This window comes from Elgaria multicarinata, chromosome 4 (genome assembly GCF_023053635.1).
Source record: "Elgaria multicarinata webbii isolate HBS135686 ecotype San Diego chromosome 4, rElgMul1.1.pri, whole genome shotgun sequence".
In the NCBI taxonomy this organism is placed as follows: domain Eukaryota; kingdom Metazoa; phylum Chordata; class Lepidosauria; order Squamata; family Anguidae; genus Elgaria; species Elgaria multicarinata.
The window spans coordinates 123,893,285-123,912,281 of NC_086174.1; positions in this window are offsets into that span (position 1 = coordinate 123,893,285).

An 18,997-nucleotide genomic window follows, 5' to 3' on the forward strand; every position below is an offset into this window, starting at 1 on the left:
CAGTCTACTTCCATTTTTTTATTTTTTAACAAATAAATAAATTAGGTCTCTCGTATTTTCCAGTCTCCAGGAGACCAAGGGCTGATTTCCCCTCACCGTCAGGTTACTGTCAGTGAGCGAGGACAGAGAACAAGGGTGGGCGCGTGTCGTCACCGCGGAAGGAAAGATTCCCCCCCCCCCCCAGCCCGGCGCCTCCACGATTTTGATCATGTAAACGGTCGTGACACAGAGCTCCGCATTAAACTGGGGTGGTGGTGTCCAGAGTGGTTAACGACTTGCATAGTTAACGGGAGGGGGGGGGAAGCAAGAGAATAAACACAAAATCGAGCTAATAGGTAACTTGTCTCCTGCGAGGAGCCCTGCTTTCTTCCTAAATTGTGGCTCAAAATTTCACTTTTTCTTTGTTTCCTTCCTTCCTTCCTGTGCGGCGCCATTGCTTGGTGTGTTGTTCTCAAGTCCACCCTTCCGTTTGCTAAGTTGTGGCTGAGATGCCATGTACCGTGTCTCAGAAATACTCGAGTGGTTGATGCTTGAAGGGGCGAAGGCTGGGTCCCCTTACTCAGACCCGTGTCAGTTAACCTAGGGCTGGATCACACGCGAGAAAGCACCGTCTCTCCGGCGGCAGGAGTGTACCATAGGCACCGCGCACTGCTAACCCGCCTTTCCTCTCCTTTTTAAGGTATTCCAGGGCATCCGCAGCAGTACTGCAGCACGCCTCGGCCTCAGAAACCCCCCGCCTCCCATTCCTCCTCCTCCTCCTTCTCCCCCAGCCCTGTCAATGTATTTCAACTCCGGGATATTGACAGCAACCGCCCTCGTCTCAGTCTGGCTCCAGTGAAGCATTTATATTCCTCCCTCCTCCACCCCCAGCCACTTGTGCATCTTATTGCAGGGATGATGAGAGCACGCCAGCCCCAGATCAGTTCTGGAGAGAAGCAGAAATCTCGGGAAATGAATGAATCATGAGGCCATATTGCAACGGCACAAGTCATATCCCAGGCTGCGTGTGGCGTTTCTATCTTCTGCAAGCCAGCCAGCCAGCCTCTCCCTCTCTCTCTCTCTCTCTCAAATAAACACACCCGCCTCAGGGAGTGGAGAAAAGGGATAGGAAGTAGCAGACGGAAAACTAATAGACTGCAAGATGACTTAGGACACACAGGAGAGGCCAGGAAGCTCTCTTCTCCTTTCCCAGTTAGCACTTAGACCACCACAATGCTGCTTCTCCATTCTCTCCTCGCACCAAATTTCTTTCTAATTTCTCTTTAAATTATTTATACTAGTTGCTTTCTCGATTGCCCTTGGTACTCCGCTGAAAGGCTGAGCTTCTTTCCCTGAAGAGATACTGCCTGGATTCCCTTCCTGCCCTTTACCTACTTAGCTTTCTAACCTCCCTGCCCCCCCTTCTTCTTCTTCTTACGCTTTTGGCTCGGCAGCCATTTTGAGTCGCTGCCTCCTGGAAATGAATGCAATCTCTCTCTCTCTCTCTCTCTCCCCCCCACCCCAATTCCCTCCCCGAGTTTTGGCAATTTGATGAGGGTCTTCTGTAGAATATTGTTTTATCATGCAATAAAAGCGCGGATGTTATTCATCTGCTGTGAAAACAGCTTTCTTTTTAACTCAAGGTAGCGATTTTGTTGTAGGGGAAATGATAATCACATTTTGTCACTGAAAAATGCATTTTTACTCCGAGGTAGCGCCTTTATTCTGATTGGGTGTGTGTATCTACATTAGCCTTAAACTGGTTTAACTCTCATTCCTTCCCCTTAGAGAACCCTGGATATAAATGGACTATTATGCTCAAGAAATGTAGTCTGTAGAAAAGGGGATTAAGGGGGAAGATTGATCACTCCTTGTTTTTTAACTTTAAAAATTGACCACAAAGAAAATGGAGAAATGTTATCCACTGTCTTTTGGCCATGAGCTTCCACTTCATATGGATGATTTGCACAACTACTCTATCTCAATGGTCATCTCAGTCTCCTGCATCCTCCTGGGGAAAAAACTTGTTTTTTTCTTCCCCTAGTGTTACAAAGAGGTGTGCACTGAAATAATTATTTTATTGCGTAGATATTGAGGGGGAAAGTCACTCTTCCATCTTCAAACCAGTCATGTGAATTGTCCCATATTCACTTTAAATAAGTGAATGAGGTGAATATGTCTAGCTGAGCCTGTGAATTTCTCATAGTCTTTTGGCAATGTTTTTTTAAAAATACGTTGATTTAAAGTTTCCATGTTAGTCAAAATATTGCAATAAGAATAGTGGAACAAGTTGGTCTAGGGAACTCATAGAAACCGTCTGGCTCTGCAAGACCTGCTCCCTGCTTTTTGTCCAGCTCATTCCTATCTGGCCTGTAATTGTGGGGACCTTGGCTGACTTCAGCTGCAAAGGCTGTTCCTGCTGCTTAAGGAGCCTAGAGACCTTCTTGCTGAGAGTCTTAGAAGAACTACTCCCTTGTTTGTCTTACTGTAATCTTGCTGCTTTGATAGATGTTGAAAATAATTGGTTTAAATGGATTATTATTATTATTATTTATTATATTTATATACTGCCCCATAGCCGAAGCTCTCTTTAAACAAATGGATGATGTTTTCATATTAATATATTTGCTATAGATAGCCTACTGGGTTCGGATTAGATAGCAAAGGGTTTCTTAGTTAATGTGGATATTTTTGTGATAAGTTCTTTATGAAGAAAGGGTTTTCATATAGCTAGAGTATTTTTAATTGCAATGTCTCTATTAGGTTGTACTGTGGATATGTTATTTACTTATTTATTTATTAGCAGTATTTAAATACTGCTTCTCCTTTGAAACAAATCTGGAAGCAGTTTATAAAAGAATAACAAACAAAAAGAAAATGAACAAAACCACACACATATGCACACACACACATTAGTTTTATGAGGATGGTATAAAGTTAGTTCATGGCTGGGGAAAAGCCAAAGCAAACAGCTAAGATTTCAATGAACGCCTAAAGTATGCCAGTGTTTGAGGCCTGATGTACTTCATGAAAGTATGATTTTAAATTCGGAGTGACTTGGGATATTCTTATTAGGGGTGTGCACGGACCCCCCGCTCCGCTTCACTTCCAGATCCGTGATTTGCGGATCGGGCTGCTTCGCTCCGCTCCGCCCATGCCCGCTCCGCTCCGCTGCGGAGCTCCGGATCCGGATCAGAGCTCCGTTCCCCCCCCCCCCATAGGCTTGCATTAAGCTAAAAAAGTATACAACTTTTTTCTGTGAAAGTTAGAAACCTCATGTTTGGCACCATGACACCTCACGGAGGTATACACACGCACGCCAAGACTCAAGGCAATCCCATCATCCCCTGAATTTTGGGGAATATATGAAAATCGGGCACCCCATTCACACCCCTTTTGATAGCTCCATCAATTTGCACATTAAAAACCTCAAACTCGCCACCATGATAGCTTATCCAGGGACACACACGCGCACCCAGACTCAAGGCAGTCCCATCATCCCCTGATTTTTGGGGAATTTATGAAAATCCAACACCCCATTCACACCCCTTTCGATAGCTCCGTCAATTTGCATGTTAAAAACCTCAAACTCGCCACCTTGATAGCTTATCCAGGGATGCACACGCACGCCAAGACTCAAGGCAGTCCCATTATCCCCTGATTTTTGGCGGGGCTTAAACCTGCAGACATCTCAATGGGGCCATTTCAAAGGAAATCCCAACATGCCATGAATTGGGGAGTAGAGATAAACCTATATGAATCTTCTTCCACACTTGACAAATGGATTTGGAACTTCCAAAAATCTAATTGTGCGCAGGAAGGACTTCTCCCCTGAGTCAAAGCCAGACACACACAAAATCCCTGCGAGGCAGGCAGGGGAGGAGAGAGAGAAGGCAGGCAGGCAGCAGACATTTCTGGGGGCATAAGGAAGTGAGCCTAGGATAAGCCAGTAATGCATATAAAATGGAATAAATAAATAAATAAACGAAGGAGGGGTGGAATTAAAAGCAACAGTGTTGCTGAATAAACAACAAGAAGAACTTTTTTAAAAAGGCTATATCTGTCTTTTACCAGCAATAGGGGGATGTGCCCAGGGGAGGGGGAAGCAGCTGCCAGTTCAACTCATGAAAGCCATTGCTTCACCACGAGAGCTGAGGAGTCGAGCTCTCACTTCAACTCATGATAGGCATTGCTTTACTCTCTTTGGAGGGCTCTGATAGCCCTCCAAGTACAGGAGAGAGTGGGGGCACGTCCACATGGCATACCCTAGGGGAGCTCATCCCCTTGCACCACATCTTTTCAGTTGTTCCCCAAATTTAGGGTGGGTAGCAGTGCTGTGTTTCTATCTCTTATTATTGGCTTAGTATATGATTTCAGGTTGTGTTTGTGCATTTGGTGGGGCTACTGTTTTAAAAAACACTGGGAAAAGTCCGTTCAGACTAAGAAAGAGAAGTTCCCAGAATCCCAAGTTACCCGTTTTGCCTATCCCCTCCTCCAACTTTGGGATCATGTGATCATGACCGGGAGTTGACTCAGCCCTTCGGAAAAGGTATTTTCCCGCCGGTTTTTTAAAAAATTCTAGCACACGAACCGCAGCACGCAGAGAGCTGAGAGTAGTCTCAAAATGACCCCCATCCACGACTCTCCAAGCACAAGAATTTTCAGAAAGATAGCTTCAAAAACAACACAGTTATCCCCCTTTCTTTTCCACAATGCAATCCTATGGGCGAAATGTTTCAAGATGGCGATCAAATTGGACCGCGGAAACCGGAGTGCGCCAAAAATGGGCGCTTCTCTTCGCCTTGCTTCTAGGGGTCCGCGGTCTGCTTCTACTCCGCCTCTGGGCAAGGCGGAGCAGGCCAATTCGCTCCTGCTTCTGCGCTTCTAATCGGAGCGGAGCACATGCCTAATTCTTATACAAACAAATAAAAAAACTATGAGCAGGGTAGGTTAACTTTCAATATAAACTATAGCAAAAATATTCTGGCTGCAATCCTATGTATGCTTACCTGGGAGCAAGTCCCATTGAATTCAATAGGGCTTAATTTTGCATCGAGATGTATAGGATGGTAAGGGTGAAAAATTTCAATGGGTGGGAAACTGGTACCTTATGGCTCCTCTTTGACTGGCCTGTGTGTGCGTGCGCACACAGACACACCCACCCACCCAGCTCCAAACAGCAGATATGCTTGGGAAAAAGTCTCCTGTTGTTTAGGAACATAAGAAGCTGCCATATACTGAGTCCACCTAGCCCAATATTGTTGACACTGACTGGGAGCGGCTCTCCAGGATTTTAGACAGGGTTTTTTCCTCACTCTAACAGGAAACCTTCCGTATGCAAAGCACATGCTCTACCACGGGGCCACAGTACTTTCCTACATGCTGTAACTCCTTCCCACCTCCTTGAATCACCCCTCATGTTGCAATTATACTTGAAAACTCCTGGAATTAATAGGAGGCTTTTCAACAGCCTAATTGCAGCATGGGGGAGAGGGGATTTGGGGTGGGCACATTGCCTGCTAAGATTCCTCTTGAAGTCACACCCCTTTCAAGCAATTAGCCTTGAGAAACGCCTCTAAGTGGTTCCAATGGGCAGTGGGGGATCTGTTTGCATAGATGTATGTGAATGAGGGGAAGTGTATAAATGAGGGGAAGTGTATGGCTTTTTCACCACCCACTTTTGGATTTGATCATGCCTACCACTGACATGGACCCTCCAGAAGGTTACCCATGATCCATAATCAGAAGGCCACCACTGAAAAGACCCTCTTCCTCGTTGCCACCTTCCGAGCCGCCTTCCGAGGAGGCACTGAGAGGAAGTCCTCAGATGTCAATCAGTGTTCAGGTGGGTTCATATCGAGAGAGGCACTCCATCAGGTATTGCAGTTCTGAGCTATGGTTAAACATCTTCCTAGGAAAGGAACATTTATCACCAGCTTAAAGTTGTTATGAGATTCCGGATCCAAGGAGGATTTCTTCAAGAGTGGTTTTCGACTTTTTTTCTTCTCGCAAGGAACCCAAGGTGGCTCACATGATTCTCTCCAGAAAGGGAAACACATGTGTGAGGTTGCCAACTGGACACTCCAGCAGAGTTCCTGTGCTTGGGACAGTCACTTGACAGACAGTAGGGTAGCAGGTGCAGTGTCCCTGATGGCACTAGCTGCTTACTAGGAACACCTTTATCTCTTGTGTAAAATCATATAATGCCCCCCTTTTCGGTAAACAGATTTCTGAAGTTTGAAGGAATGTTACCAGAAGATACATACAAAGTTACCAAAAGGAAAATGCCAAAGAATTTGAAAAAAGGTATGCAGAGGTGAGTGTGAAATCACAGAGCTCACTGAGCATTGTAAACAAGATAACTGACTTTGGTGGGAAAACACTGGATTGAAGACACCAGATAAGTCCCAAACTCAATAATTCAGGAATGTTGCTAACGGGTGGAATGAAGTTTGTACAAATTTCTAAAGAAAAGGTGACGTGAACTGCCCAGAAAGCGTCAGCTATTGGGAGGTACAGAAATAAATAAATAAATCAGAAAGTACTGTTTCCAAAAGAAACAAGACGAACCCAAATAATGTACAACCAAAACACGTAGTCAAAGAACATGTTTTTCCACATTGTGCAAAGGTTTGGAAAAAGAGTATATAAAATACACTAAAATCAGCAGAACTCTGAGGAAGACATGAACACCAGAGAAATGGATTGAAACTGCATTTTATCTAAAAATTGCATTCAGGTTTTTGAGTCTGTCGTGCGCTTGTCATTCCCTTCTTATGGTTGTTTAGGTGTTCTTTAGAGGACATCATGACCCTCCAGTTTTGTGTCTGTCTCTACTATTTTTGGCAAGTTTTTTTAGGGCACGGAAAGTGTAGCATTTAATTGTGAAAGCACAAGAAAACTTGATTTCCTCTTGTGTATTCGCACTATTCCACCATAACACAGTGCCAGCTAGAGGTTATATAGCAGAAAAGGAAATGCCCTCATGTAGTGCTCAGATCTCAATTCTGTGACAAAACTGAAAGTAGATACAGTGGATTTAGAACCTTGCGTAGAAAAGCTCTGTATCTTACCCAGTGATCTCAGTTTTTTGTGTCAAGTTGTCATCCCAAGAGAAGTATTCTGGAAGCATTCTGGTCTCTGCTGCTAGACATAGGGTTAGCCACTTCCATGGTTTGCATGATAAGGTTGTGGGGTGGATCCTCTGATACTGTTAGTTTTACCCTACCCTGCGCCTGTTTACCCTACCCAGTGCCTGTTTGCATTCTCTTCCCCTCCTTATCGATTTACTATGATTTTAATAGAATGTAAGCCTATGCGCCAGGGTCCTGCTATTTACTGTTTTACTCTGTACAGCACCATGTACATAGATGGTGCTATATAAATAAATAATAATAATAATAATAATAATGATTGTTGGAGAGAAGCATGTAGAGAGCAAATTAAGATACAGAGAGTAATGAGCAACAGTTAGCTGGAACAAGTATTCCTTGAACCTGGATACACAGTAGGCATTTGTGTGAGAGAAGAGGAGGTGGTGCCCATGGGTGCGGGAGAGCACAACAGTGAAACTTGGGGCTTGAAGTGAAACATGGTGTGTGTGGCTTGGTGACAGCTTGTTCTGCTGTGCATCCTGCAAGGCAAAAGTGCTCATGAATGTTTGGCCAGTCATCACAACAATTGCAGTGGAGTGTTTGGCCTTTGCCAGCAAAGAGCTTGCCTGCATGTAGGGGGTGAGTGCCTCCACTGTGTGTGGAAGACACTGCTCTCCACTGTTGCGGGGTAAAGAGTGTTAGAACAAAACAGTTCAGACAAGACTAGAGCCAGATCTACACCAAGCAGGTTACATCAAATAATAATAAAAAATAACACTCTGAAAGGGTTTCAAAATGGTATATGCAATCTGTCATGGACCCCGACAGTTGTCAATGCTGTTATAAACTGTTAGAAAATAGTTGTGTAGATCCTGCCTCAGTATAGCAAAGGGGTGGAAGGGCAAAGAGATGGGAGAACGTTCCAGCCGTTATATATTACAGAATGTGTTTTCCCTCCGTTGCTTACCTGTGTGGTTGTTTGCAGTGGAGTTTGGTGTTGGGTGTTTGTGAATGAAGTCCCAAGACAAGGTATCTGTTAAGGTTCTAGGAAGCAATATACTCATGGTCCTGTGAATGTTCTAGATACATGCAAAATGTTCCTTTTTTATCCCATCATCAACGTTCCCCCATGTCAGCTCTAAGTGTGCAGCACATGAAGCCAGAGAGATATAATCCCATCCCATGTGCTTTATCATCTGAGTAAAAGATTATATGCTGCTGGTGACGTGCTGTGATTGGGTGCTCCATTATACCATATTCTATGCTGTTGTGGGGATGTGGGTGGCTGTTGATGCAGGGGTTGATTTAAAAAAAATATTTCCCCCTCTAACTGAAGTACATAGAAGGGCAATGCTTTGTGCCAGGTCTAGAGCTGTTGTAAAGTTGCACGATCAACAGAGCTGTGGCCTTGGTGTGTGGGAGTATAGGAGGCAGCATCAGTGTGCTCTTCCCTGTGCCATTTCCATCCTGCCCATGACTAACCCCCACCCCCACCCAGCTCTCCTGCTGTAATATCTTGGTTGGTAGACTGTTCCACTGACATACCTGGCATGTTGCCAACACAATGGGACCAAATCTTACAGCCCTTCAGCTGGCATAACTGAAGTACAGAAATGCACCATAAAAGTTTAAACTCATTAAAAAAATAAAAATGGCAAAATGTATTTGTATGTATGTAACATTCAGACTGAAGGCATTCTTTTTCATCTAGCTGCAGCAGAGGGACAGATGGGCTTGTTTGAGAGATCAGCTGTCACTGGTCTCTTCCTCTCCCTCAGTGGTCATCTATCAGCAGCCATTCTATTACAGCAGAGGGACAATGGGTTCCACTCCATCCGTTCAGCTGGGAGGTGAACTGGCATTTGACTTTTGTCCTTCCTGATCTGTTTCCTTTCAAGCTGGTCATGATCAGGGCTTTGCCTCTTTAAGAATTAGTGCCTGTGGTTGCTTGTTTTCGTCTTCGCTCCTCATCCTATCTTTTCCCCCATTGTGTCACTTCTCTTAGAGGTGTTTAGTAAGTTTTTGGTGCCTTAAAAATGAATAATTACAATAATTTCTACTTAACATCATGAGACATCTCTTTTGATTACACGGTTTATTAAGACCAGTGGGCTCTCTTTGCTGAGGTTTTAGAAGAAGTCGGGGTTAAATTAGGATGAAAGGGGGGTGGAAATGCCTGTTTCGTCTCTACAAGAAAAAGGCATTATTACATATGCCTAAAAAGAAAAAATTGCCAGCACTGCACTTGCATACAAATGGATGTAATTTATGCCAAACATGGGCTATGATAGAGTCTGCTGTATTCCCAGTGCACTTCTAGGATCAAACGAAGTGAGAGGAGCACTGAAGAGTGGCTCTGGTTCCCCAGACATCTGTCTGCCAGGTTTTTTTTAATACCTCAAGACTCCTCCCACTGGCATTAGGACATCAGTGGAGAAATGCAGCCAAAGGGGGGGGGGGGAGAATAAAAGTCAGGCCTTTCTATTTGTAAACTGACCCTAATCTCTGCAGCAAGAGTGTTCCTTTATTTATATCACATGATGGCTCTTTCTACGTACTCCTTCACTGCACAGGTAAGAGTTATGGAGTGTTCCCATTCATTAAAAATAATACTTATTTTACAAATCCCAAACATTGAACATATGCAAGTCAAGGATTCTTTGTCCATGTGTATTTACTGTAAGACAGCCAGATTGCTAATTGATATGCATCATCCCAAGCCTATAACCCTGATATTGTTCCATTTTCATTGGTTAACTGTTTGTTTCTGTCCTCTTCAGACACATGTGTAAGTATACACATGTTCCAGGATACATTAATATTGGCAGTAGTGCATCTGGACAGATCTGTCCCATTGATGCATGCACACATACAAGTCTATTCCAAAGGGGGTTGGTTTATTTATTAGGGAATTAATTAGCTCGAGGGCAACAGACAATCTTACGCATATTAAACATAAGGCACGACACCAAGCGGATGCCATGCCATTACATGTACCAGGTTTAAAGGTTGGGGAGATAAGTTTAAAGCATTCACAATGTCTAATTAAAAGTGGCTGAGTTTAGAAACTGAGACGTGCATGACAGGTCTGGACCTAAATGGGCTGGGTTATGGTTCTTGAGCAGCTATAGAATTTAGGGCTTAGGAAAATATAGGGCTTTGGGTTCTAATCATACTGGGATTTCTTTAGGGTTGCTACACTTTAGTGTGGAGATCTCCACCCATCATACTTATCAGTTGTTATGCAACAGCTTTGGGGTACATGACTCCTTGACAGGGTATTCATGTCTAACTCCTAATTAATATGCCCAAATCTCATCACAAGGTACTCAATTTTAGGGTGGCTAATTAGGTTATATTGCTGAATTATCCTGTGTACATGACATCATGTGTATCATCTTGTAGACCCTGTGTACATGGTTCTTGAGAAGCTATAGAACTTAGGGCTTAAGAAATTAATGACTTCATTATGCAAATGCTTGCTGGACCTCCTTGCCTATTCCAACTTCATGCATGTATGTTTCTCCATGGAACCAGGCTGAGTTTCTTAAAGTGACATCACACTATCAAATAATAATGGGGCAAAATGTCTCCCAGACTCCTATACTGGGCAGCATCCCAACATTTCTTGATAGATTTCAAGTGCTAATGATTTGAAAAATGCAAATTTTGAAAACTGCAGAATTTAAAATGCATTTTAAAAAAACCACACACTAATTTTCACACCTTAGACAATAGGAGAAGTGTTCTCTCTAAAAAGGTGCATGTAAATGCGCACTTTTCCCATTTGAAACGCACACTTTTCCCATTCGAAATGCGCACTTTTCCTGGTCAAATGAACAGAAAAACAGGTCACAAATGAGAACAGGAGTGACATTAATTGAGCTACAGAGTGGCGTTTGAAGAATCTCATTGAACCCGTGCATCTCTGGTTCTCCCATCTCTGTGAGCAACCCCAAGCTACATACCTTCTTCCCCACCACTTTCCTTATTTGTGATTAAACAGAATATTGTAACTAAAACCTATTTTAGTTTAGCTAATTCCCCTCACCCACTGCAGCCCTCTGTGCTATATATATCACGCTGCTCCAGATGATTCCCCAAACCTCCGGATCAGTTTTTATTTTAGCAGGACAGGGGCCTGCAAAGGTAGAGGGAAATCTGGGGAAATTGGGTGATCTGTCTCAAGCGAGTGGAAGTGGTTCCTGCTAGCACAAAGTCACAATTAGATACAACACGTTGCTCTTGGAAGTTGTACATGGTCTGCAGCTAACACAATTGAAAGATCGCCTATATAAACCTTCTGTCACACTCGCATCAACATCAGAGGCTGTGCTCTGTGTTCTCCCACTATCCGATATGTTTCATGGTGACAGTAGAAATAGGCCCTTTTCTAGGGTGACCATATGAAAAGGAGGACAGGGCTCCTGTATCTTTAACAGTTGTATTGAAAAGGAAATTTCAGCAGGTGTCATTTGTATATATGGGGAACTGGGTGAAATTCCCTCTTCATCACAACAGTTAAAGCTGCAGGAGCTATACTACAGTGACCAGATTTAAAAGAGGCCAGGGCACCTGCAGCTTTAACTGTTGTGATGAAGAGGGAATTTCACCAGGTTCCCCATATATACAAATGACACCTGCTGAAATTTCCTTTTCAATACAACTGTTAAAGATACAGGAGCCCTGTCCTGCTTTTCATATGGTCACCCTACCTTTTCAGTAACAGCACTTAAACCGTGGAAGACTCTCCTGCAAAAAATCCATCAATATCATGACTATCATGACTAACTTAAATCTCATTGATTTCTGTATGTCTAACTATGACTAAGACTGGCTTCAACCCATTTTAAATTCATAAATAGCCCTATATAGAGGCTTAGCTTTTATTTAATCTATTTCAGGGATGAGGAACGTCCAACCTCTGGACCGTGGACCGTCCCTGGGGGTTCCCAGTCTGGCCGGCAAGCTTATTTTGCTTTTAACTCCAATCACTGATACAAGTGTATTAAAGGCAATTAATCATTAAATACCTTGCAAAGAATCAAGCTTCTACACATGGATTTCTGCTTACCTCACTGCAAGGGGATGCAGACTTTTCTCTTCCTCTGAACAGTGTACTTCTCCCAATCAACTGGCTTTGGGAAATGGGTGGGCAGGATCAAGGCAATTCCTGAGCAGAGCGCTTCCCTAGGAGTAAAGGGATTTGGGGGTGGGGGGAGAAAAATGAGGGTGACTCTGCTCCACTTGCCGAGTACAAGATGAAACTTCTTCACAGTGCAAATGACAGCATGCAACAGCTGTGGCTAATCCACAATATTGGACTCCTACCGAATTTGGCCACAAACTGAAGCGCTCCTTTAGGCATGGCACAAAGACTTGTGTGTACCAAAGCAACACTTTTTCTCTTTGAACACACATCACAAACTTGGCAGGTGGCATCAGGACCTGCTCTTAAAGAAAATAATCTTCCAAAACTATAGAAAGACGGTTGCACATTGGTAGACTAATCAATTTAAGCTTTTGTTGATCAGTGGTTTGGGAGCAATTTTTACTCTGTAGGGTTAACATTCATGAGCATTTGTTATGTTCTGAGGTCTTTATTTATTTGGACATTTATATCCCACAGTTCTCTGATAAAATGAAATGCAAGAATAATTATGGTTCTAGTATTTTTCCATGAGAAGAAATATGTTAAAAGCAACAACGTTAAAGTTAGTTGTATCTACTAAAAGTGATGATTAGCTTCTGTTTAATGAACTGTAGCTAAGCCTCAAAGGCCATCTTAACCATTATAGCGAAATACACATTTTTTTTACCAGCTTATGCTGGTTTGGCAGCTGTGGCACTATCTAGAGACAGCTGACTTAGCCACAGTGACATGTGCTTTGGTTACATCCAGGGTAGATGACTTCAATACGCTCTATGTGGGGCTGCCTTTGAAGACCATTGAGAGCCAAACTATATGCTATGTTAATTGCATAGCATGTATCTGGAATATTGCTTTTTATTTACTCTAGTTTAAGCATGCATAGACCCAATTCAGATTGGGTGGCTTTTTCCCTTCTTTTTTAAACTTCCCTCTGTATAGCCCGGGGAGGGGGGATTTCAGGAAAACAACAGGATATGTGGGTGAGTGAGGGGGGAGGTTTAAGCCTCCCCACTTGATGAGTAGTGGTCACAATCTGCATGTCCTTACACTAGAGTAAATAAAAAGCCCTTAGCTATGCACCATGAAATCAGTGTAAAAGCCTTCCCCAACTTGGTGCATTCCAGATATTTTGGACTACAACTTACAGAATTTCCATTGGTCATGCTGTCTAGGGCTGATGGGAGTTGAAGCCAAAAACATCTGGAGGGGATCAGGCTAGAGAATGCTGGTGGGACACATAGTTTGGCTCTAAGTGATGGCTCTGCCCCCACAATATTCAGATTCCTGCTTAGCTACGAAACCATCTCATGACTTTCAGCATGTTATCCTCTTCCAGCCTAACCTATCTAAACAGGTTTGTTCCGCTGACTTCATTAGATAATTCTGTATATGCTGTCCCGAGCTTCTCAGAGGACGGATGGGACACAAATGTGACACATAAATAAATGTATGCAATTATGGCTAAGCTATTTCTCAAGTGAACTCACTGCAAATAAAGGGTCAGAACTCAAGGCCTTTTGACTCCCACAATCCATCAACTTCTGCTTTCTGAAAAGTAGGTGGAAATAAGTAACGGTTTCCCTTCCGTTCACCCCATTTTGCTTTCAGTATTTGCAAAAGAGGCTCAAATGCATGTTGATTATCAGCCCTTCCATGTTCACTCAAGAACCAACAGACAGATTTTGGTTTAGGCCTACACAGAGAGCCTTAACTGCAAAACCCACAAATGTAGTGCATTGAATCTGTGCCAATACTGCAGTTTGGAGAGCCTGTCAAAGGGAAGCAGGAGCTAGAATAAAGTAGGGCAAGGCGGATGCAAGCAGTGACGAACTGTAACACCAGCAGTAGCAGCGGCGTCAGCGGCACATTTCTCAGATTTCTTAGCAGACAGGGATGGCCCTCCTGATTTGAACCTCATGTTTAAGCTGCCCCTTAGTCTCTTTGGAATATTTCTGTTAGTTTTCGTGTGTTTCTGTTCTTCTGCATTTCCCGGCAGCCATGCCTAATGATTGCTAGGGAACATTGTGGTGCCTTTTTTGTGGTGAAGCAAACCGCCCACCAACCAACCATCCATCCAAACAAACAAACAGAACCCCTAAGTTATCCTTTTCTTTCCAGGGAATGCAAGTTGGTTAAGAAATATATCTTATTTCAGATCATTCCTATTCTACTGACTGTTTAAGTCCCATATGCAAACTGTGGGGCTGGGGCAGGTTCTTTTTTGGGCGAGGGTAGGGTGACCATATTTGGGAAACCAAAAAAGAGGACACCTAGTGTGTGTGGGGGGGAAGCAGCTTTCTGAGTCCTGCAGAAAGTACGTTATTCCCCCGCCACCTTAAAGAACCTGATTGGAGTGGAGGAGGGGAAAGGATTTCATTCTGCACCACCACCATCCACTCCAATTGGGGCCTTTTCTATAATGTCCACGAATGACCCACTTTCCCCTTTAAGACCTCAATTGGAGCTCGGGATGGGAGAATGATGTGCCTCAAGAAAGCATGTCATTCCCTCCTGCCATGCTAATGGCAGCCTTAAAGAGGAAGGTGTGTCATTCCAGGACATTATTGAAAATTATAGAAAATCCCCCCTGACACCATGGAAAGAACAGAAACCAGGACAAATCCGGGGAAATCCTGACAGTTGGTCACCCTAGGCGAGGGGTATGGAGAGTACTGCCCTAGGCCTTGCTCTTATTTTCCTTTCTCACACCGCTCCTCCCTCTACAATCCACCCACTTGGCCAGGACAGTATCCCAGCTTTCTTTGCATTAGAAACCCAATCCTGGCATCCCCTGTGACACCACTACATCTCTCCGATTGGCCTGTCTCACTTTAGGGGTGTATTTTTCTGTCTCTGCCCGATTCCCGCCATTTTCGGCCATTGCCAATTGTTAGCTGCTTTCCTGCTCTACCCCCCTCCAACCAAGCAGCAGCGCCCCAATTCTCAAGGACTTCCTTCTTGCTCCTGCCCCATCCTCCCACCGTTGCCACCCGCAGCTGATTTTCAAAGCCGTTTTGTCATCCTCACACAGCTAAATACTGTTTCAGCGATACTAAGGCTCTAACTACTTTACACCACTGTTGGGATGTAGGGCGCCTGCCTTACTTGGGCAGCAGACGGTGGGGAGTGCAAGTTGTAGGGACAACAGTCTTGTTTCTTTGAGGGAGAGGGAACAGCCAGGACTGATTTGGGGCGGCATGAATAGATGTTAACAAGATTGGTTTAATCACTCACTGGAGACATGGGGGTAGTGGTTCCATATCCACTCAATGATAGTGCTGCGCACCCATTTCGTCTCATTCTTAATCCAGTCTTTCAGATATTGGATTAAGGGGCATGGGGGTGGGGACAAGCTCCCATCGACGGCCACACATCCCTTTCAGAACTGGGTTTCAGAAGAGTGGAGTTGTCTTATAGCAGGATGGCTCCCCTCAATTTGCAGACATTGTGCATAATGCAGCAGGCAACAATGAAGTCTGGCTCTATATCCAGAAGCGTGTAAAGGATTGCCAGTACACCTTTGGGCACCTGAACGATTGTGGTAGTGATTAAAGCTCTTCTGCTTTGCCATCCTGTGGGAGAGGTAGGGTGCCATCAGCCATCGTTGAAGAGCCGAAACTCACATACAGGTGCCCTGAGTGGGGATGCACCAGTTGCATGGTGCCACCACCTGACTGAGAAGGTGTTTGACACTTAGGGAGTTGATAGAGCGCACACACTACTGGGGGAAAGGTTAGAGGGCGTTGGGCGCAAGCACAATCTGTTGCCAGGCAGATCTTGGAAATAGATCTGCTGGCTGAAGAAGAGTGGCGGCAGCAATTCTGACCGCTCTTGCCAAGCAACTCTGTAAGTGATGTTTAAACCACTTTTTAAGTCACTACGGAGCGCCAGATGACGCGATAAACCACAATGGTTTATATAAATCTCACTGCAGACCATGGCTTATCAGGGTGGCTTATTTTGGCTAAATAAGCTACCGTGGTTGGGGGAAACTGCTTGCAGACAACATGATAAACGATCATAGTTTATTCAGAAAAACAAACCATCGTGGCTTATTGTGATGTGCAAACCCAGTCTTCATCTTTTAAAGGGCCTGGGCTGGAAAGAGAATTTAGACAGCATTGTAAAAGCTCATCCAATCCTCACAAGTCAGAAGGAGACTGAGCTAACCATGCACTTGCCCCTTGCCAGTCTGCATGGGAATGAAAACCTGATAGGCCAATTTGCACATCCCATGGTTCACTTTATTCAGATTCACTTTTTTAGTAGAGGAAGATCAGAAGTAAAATATAAAACAATGGTTACAATTATACAGAACCAACGATGGCTTGAAATTCAAAGTGTTTCAAGTGAGCCCTTAAATATAACATTAATTAATTAATTTATTAATTTATGTACTGCTTGTTATCATAGGTTTCCAGGGCAGTTTAAAAATAAGATACTATTTGATAATGCTGTGTAGAAAGTCAATGTATAATGTCAATGTGAGGGTCATCTATGCCACTTTATGGCTTATTTCAAGAATGACATTTTTGTAGTTGATTTCTGCTTTGGCAGTAAAGCCCTGAGCAGAAATGTTCATGTAGCCGTTCTTCCTAATTCTTTTAAGAAAGATCAGTTCTTCAAAAGATGATTCCTTCTCCCATTATTCTCCATGAGTTACTACTTCATTATAATTGTTTCACATAGACAGTTTCATGACTGCATATGATCATCGCTTATTTAGAACCCTCTGTTCCCCATTTGAACGCTGACTGGAGTAATGCGGTAAGAAGAAGGCAAACCCGGGTTGGAGCACAACAACAAATCTGATTGGTGCATTGATGGGAGATTCCTGGAAGGGATACAAGTGTGATAAATGAATAATTACGAAGAGACTCGGGTTCTGTTCTGCTACTCAGGGCAGAGAAAATGGCTGAAAGATGAAGTATTGGTGGTATTTATGAAAAGTGGTGACTTAGTAAGGTAAGAGACTTTATTCGATTATTTTCAAGCAGAGAGATGTGGCAAAGAAGCACGCCACATTTGTTGGGTCAGCATCTGCCCGAGAAATCTGCATCACTCATTATCAACTCTATCAACCTCTGTTCTTCATTTTTGGACTCCTTCCCCCAGCTTGCTTGTGTTGCCCAACAGTGTAGGCCCTACCTGCACTGGACAACTTGTGGATAATTTGTGGCCCTTCAGATATTGTTGAACTGCAACTCCCATCATCCCTAGCCAGTGCAATAATGATGGTGGGGACTGTAGTCCAACAATTAGGCAAAAGTGATAGCTTGCCTCAGATAGCACATTAAAGGCAAGTATCATTAGAGAACAGCAAAATGTCAATTACGTAGCTAATTATTATTATTTTTTACTGTCATGGGTGTTGGTACTATTTTCTGCCTCGTGTACCAAAATCTTAACCACTATAAGAAGATAAGAAGAATTATTAGTTCACTAGTAATCTAAGCCCAGGCCTAGAACAAGAGAGAACAACTGTATCATCAGCCTAGAGAAAGATAAATTTTCCTATCCCCAAGTTTTGGTGGATGCCCATCAGAATGATCTACGGCATTTTCTAAATCCATTAAAAACAGGTTTACGAAGTAGGAGCAAGGATAGAACTTGGTCTGAGATCCCTAGGTACAGGGATGGCTTGTGTAAATTGTCCTTGCTTACAACAAAGGTCCGCATAGTTAAAGCAATGGTATTCCCCTTTAGTAACCTATGGCTGCGAGAGCTGGACCATAAGGAAAGCTGAGTGAAGGAAGATAGATGCTTTTGAACTGTGGTGTTGGAGGAAAATTCTGAGAGCGCCTTGGATTGCAAGAAGTACTTTGGCCACATAATGAGAAGACAGCATACTCTGGAGAAGATGCTGATGCTAGGGAAAGTGGAAGGCAAAAGGGCAAGATGGATGGATGATATTCTGGAGGTGACAGACTTGACCTTGGGGGAGCTAGGGCTGGCGACAGCCGACAGAAAGCTCTGGCGTGGGCTGGTTCATGAAGTCACGAAGAGTCGGAAGTGACTGAATGAACAAACAACAAAAACAGCATCAAATTGGAAGGAGGCTTTTACTATACGGAGGCTTAATAAGATAGAACAGACTTTTTTCAGCCAGAATGTTATCCAATTTCTGCCACAACCTGGCCCTAAAAATAGAACCAAAAGCAGCCTTAAAACAAATGAAGGCTGAATACAGTTTCCCTTCCAAAGTCCTTGTATATATTTATCAGCCAAATTTGAAAGCCCCAGACAGTGGCCTAAAGTTGAATGGTTCTCTTTAAGTGCCATTTGAGAACCAATAAGTACACACCTCAGACTCTAAAAAGGAGTTCAATCTGCAACTTAAGTATCTGGCTTCCCCTTAAAAGATAACAAACTAATTGGCCTGTAATTTCCCAGGGAAGCACCAAAATGTCTAGGGCCATGTCTGGGCCCCAGTGTCTGGGCCCCAATGAAATGCCTTGAAGATGACTTGGAAGCTTCAATTAGTTCAGAATTCAGCTGTGAGCATTCTGACCAGTTTAGCTAGGTGGAGCCATATTACACCAATTCTTAAAGAATCACATTGGCTTTATTTCATTTCTGAACCAATTCAAAGTGCCAGTGCTTACCTTTGAAGACATAAACAGCTTGGGACCCAATCACCCGAAGGAACACCTCCTCCTATATACCATCCTGCTCATACATTAAGATCTTGAGATGAGGCCATTCTCCGAATACAATCAGTTTGTGATGTTAGGGTGGCCACTTATGGATTCCCCCCCCCAAAAAAAGAGAG